Below are 4,516 nucleotides of genomic sequence, written 5' to 3'. Positions count from 1 at the left end.
TCTTGTGCATGTGGACATGCACACATTTCTGTTGTGTATATACCTAGGAGTGTAATTGTTGAATCATAAGGATGGGTATGTTTGAATATGGTAAATAACACCAAACTTTTCTAAATTTACCAATTTACAGTTTCACCACCGGTGTAGGAGTGTTTTCAGGTGATGTTCCATAACCTTGACAACATTAAAAATTTTTAGTCCATATCACTGGTTTTAGTTTTCCTGATTATTAGTGAGACTGAGAGCACCTTTTTATGTTTATCACCATTAGAATAGCCACTTTTGTGAAGTGCATGTTCAGGTCTCTTGCCCATTTTTCTTTTGGGTCATCTCATCCATTTGTAGGAGTAAGTACTTTATTCTGAATACAAGCCCTTTGTCAGTTACTTGTGTTGAAAATATCTTCTCCCACTGAAGTATATTAACTCTCCCGCTATGATTGTCTATCTCCTTGTAATTTTGTCAGTTTTTATTTTCTTAGGCTATGTTATTACTGCATACTACTTTACAGTTTTATTTTCCTGATGGACTGAAACTTCCACCATTATAAACTATCCCTCTTTTTCTCAAATAATACTGTTTTACCTTAATATCTACTTTGATAGTAATATAGATGAACCAGCTTTCTTTTGGTTAGTGTTTGCATGGTGTATCTTTTTTTGACTCGCAACTTTATCTCTTGAAGACAGTATACTATATGCCAGAAGCAAACACCAAGATGGGATTATACATGCATGTGCTTTATTGGGGAAATGCCTGTGTGGGGACATCTCAGGAAACCAGAAGAGGCTGGGAGAGTCTCAGACCTTGATGAGGGTATGAACCCGGTGAAGAATAGAGGGAAGGAAGAAGTCTGACTGCAGTTTTTTTTTTTTAACACCCTTATTGAGGTATTATTTATATACAGTAAATGATATTGAGGTGTCACTTACATCCATCTTAAGTGTATGATTTTGTAAATAAAGAGTTGTGCAGTCATCACCACAATTCAGTTTTAAAGCATTTACATCATCCCCAAAAGATTCTTCCTGTGTGATTACAGGTAAACCCTGTTCCTACCTCTAACACCAGGCAACCACTGATCTACTTTTGCCGTTATAGATTTGCCATTTCTGGATGTTTCATATAATCATATAAATGTATTTTTTTGTGTTTGGAGTCTCAGCATAAGGTTTTTGAGTTCCCATGTTGTAGTATGTATTAGTATTTTGCTCATTTTTGGTTATCCGTTTACAAGTTGATGGATATTTGGATTATTTTTACTTTTTAGCTATTATGAATAATGTTGCTATGAATAGTCTCATGCTGCTTGAACACAAGTCTTTGTGTGGACATATTTTCATTTCTTTAAGGTAGATAAGAGGTGGAATTGCTGGGTCATGTGATAACTTCGTGCTTAACATTTTTAGGAACTGCCAAACTGTTTTCTGAAATTATATTTCCATTTTATATTTTATATTTCCATTGGAAATATAAAATATAAAAAATATGGAAAAATATATTTTATATTTCCATTGGAAATGTTCGAGGGTTCCTTTTTTTTTTCCTGCACCCCGCAGCTTATGGGATCTTAGTTCCCTGACAAGGGATTGAACCCAGGCCCTTGGCAGTGAGAGCACTGAGTCCTAACCACTGGACCTCCCTAACCACTGGAATTCCCATGGAGGGTTCCTTTTTCTCCACATCCTCCCCAACACTTGTTATTGTTGTCTTTTTGATTGATAGCCATTCTAGTGGGTGTGAGGTGGTATCTTACTGTGGTTTCGATTTGCTCCTAATCAGTAGTGATGTTGAGCCTCTTTTCATTATCCTGTCAGCCACTTATAAGTCTTTTCTTCAAGTTTTTAATTTTTTTTAAAAATAAATTTATTTTTGGCTGCGTTGGGTCTTCGTTGCTGTGCACAGGCTTTCTCTAGTTGTGGTGAGCGGGGGCTACTCTTCACTGTGGTGCACGGGCTTCTGCTTCTCATTGCAGTGGCTTCTCTTGTTATGGAGCACGGGCTCTAGGTGCGCGGGCTCAGTAGTTGTGGCCTGTAGGCTCTAGAGTGCAGGCTCAGTAGTTGTGGCGCACAGGCTTAGTTGCTCCGTGGCATGTGGGATCTTCCCGGACCAGGGATCAAACCCGTGTCCCCTGCATTGGCAGGCGGATTCTCAAGCACTGCACCACCAGGGAAGTCCCCAGAATTACTTTCTTAATTTCATTTTTGGATTTTTCATTGCTAGTATAGAGAAATACAATTGGTTTTTGTATATTAATCTTGTAGTATTGTTGTGACCTTGTTGAACTTGTTTTTAGTTCTAGTAGACTATTTTGAGATTTCCTAAGGTTTTCTATATACGGGAATATGTCATCTGGAAATAAAGACAGTTTTGCTTCTTACTTTTCATTCTGAATTCAGTCTACCTGAGTGATGAAGAAAGGCCCCAAGAGACCAGCTGTGCAGCAGGCTTAGCATGGAGACAAAAAAAATTGGGGCATGAGGATCAGGTCTGCAGTAGAAGGATCTTAAGAAAAAAAGGGGACTGGATAGGATAGATTATGATAGAGTATTTGGAAAAAAATTAAGAATCCATATTTAGCAAATTGCAAAAGTAAGGAGGCAATTCTTCAGTAAGGATTTTGTACATAAATGATAGTACAGTCATACAGCTTACTATTCCACATTCATGAAAGAGAATAAGGCATATTGATTATGAGCTTGGCCTTCCAAAGATGGAAGCCAATGTCCCAGCCTCATTTACAGTTAAGGATCAGGCTTGTCAATCAGATTCAGGTCCTGTCCAGTAAGTATCTGGTAAGGGTAAGAGCAGTGGCATCTTGCTTTTTTTGGGAGGCAGCAGCACTGCAGTTTCTGGGGGCTAGCTGCCATTATCATTAGTATAGGCTGCAGTGTCAGTGTTCATAGTAGCACTGGTGACTTTATCACAGCAGACCCTCCCCTGTTGTGGTTAGGATGTTGTCCGTGGCTGCTGAGCTTGTGACAGTGTCCCTCTTGGAGGTTCTGTGTGTTACCTATTTCCTTTTCTTTTTAAATTCCTTAGAGCAGGCACTCGATTTATAAGAAAAACTCCTGACAGGTACAATTTCCAAGATACCTGAAAACACCAAGGTATAGAAGAGTAAGTACACTATTGTGTTTTAAAAAAATGCGTATTTTTTTAGAATTTTGTCTCTATAATTATTTGATTGCCTCTAGAAAAGGGAGCTGAGAGGAAAGGAGCCTGATTTTCCATGAAATGTTTTTGTATGGCTTGAACTTTGTAACCCATACATGGCAAAAATAAAGGCATAGTGAAGCCACTGAATGACATTAAGGGAATTGCATGATGTGCTGTGTTTAGAGAGCTCACTCAGGCAGCCCAGTGAAAGACAGACTGGAGGGAGGAGCCAAGGGTAGTTGGCAGAGAAACAGATTAGCAAATGATTATAGTAACTCAAACAAGAAGCGATGGGGTTATGAAAGGCAGTGGTAGTAAGGATGGAGAGGAGGAAGTGAGTTTGAGCTATTGAAAAGATAGATCTCAACGCCTGACTATCTGTATTGGAAGGCGTATCAGTCAGGGTTCAGTCAGAGAAGCAGAACTATATTAAAAGGGATTTGTTAAATGGATTCAAGCTTTCCAACTGTGGGAGCTGGTTAAGCAGCCTCTATAAGGTTGTTATGTTTGAGTCTGATGCTAGAACATCAGTCTAGCTAAAGTGTCTGGGGTCAGGGATGGAGGTTTTATTTTTGACAGGGAATCCTTGAGGAGGTGGTTTCAGGGTAGGGGCAGCTGGCTCTCTAGTGGAAAATGCTGATATACATTCAGACTCTCTTCTCATAGTAATTGTTCAAATAAAGCATTAATAAAATCCAAGTTATAAATAGTAGCTACCTATCATTTAATGGGGGCCTACTATGTGTGAGGCACTTGACATTTATTATGTGATTTAATTCTCAAAAAATCCCTGAAAGTTTGGCGTTATTATTACCTTTACGTAAGGTGAAACAGAGATAGATAAGGTAAAATTAGAGAAGGAAATAGGCTAAGACAGTTAGCTAATAAGCAGCAGATCTGGGACTCAAACGTCTCACTCTTTAGAACCAACAACCTGGGTACGGTGAGAGAATCAGACTCTTTTGAAATTGATGAGTCACTATTTTCTCAAATCTCAGAAAGATGGTACACAGATAGTACTATTCTACATGGATTAAAGATGTTAATTCACTACATACAGTGTATGCTGTAGGGGTTTAGAACTTACTTCTTTCAGGAACCTGTAGAAAGGGGCTGTACTATACAAAGTTGCCAGACTCAGCTGGAGTTTGAGGAAAGTTCTCAGGGACCATTGATAAAAGAGTAAATAGGAAGTGAATGGTCTGGGAGGGAGAAGTTAAGCTGTGAGTCTCAATCTCCTAAATTGAATAAACTCTGGAAAATTTCTGTAGAATTTAGTCTCAACAAGCAGAATGCCAAAGAAATTCAATTTGGCCAATCTGAAGGCTCTTTCCATCTTATAAATATAACACAACAC

Source organism: Balaenoptera ricei, chromosome 1, assembly GCF_028023285.1.
Source record: "Balaenoptera ricei isolate mBalRic1 chromosome 1, mBalRic1.hap2, whole genome shotgun sequence".
In the NCBI taxonomy this organism is placed as follows: domain Eukaryota; kingdom Metazoa; phylum Chordata; class Mammalia; order Artiodactyla; family Balaenopteridae; genus Balaenoptera; species Balaenoptera ricei.
This window is presented reverse-complemented; position numbering follows the sequence as displayed.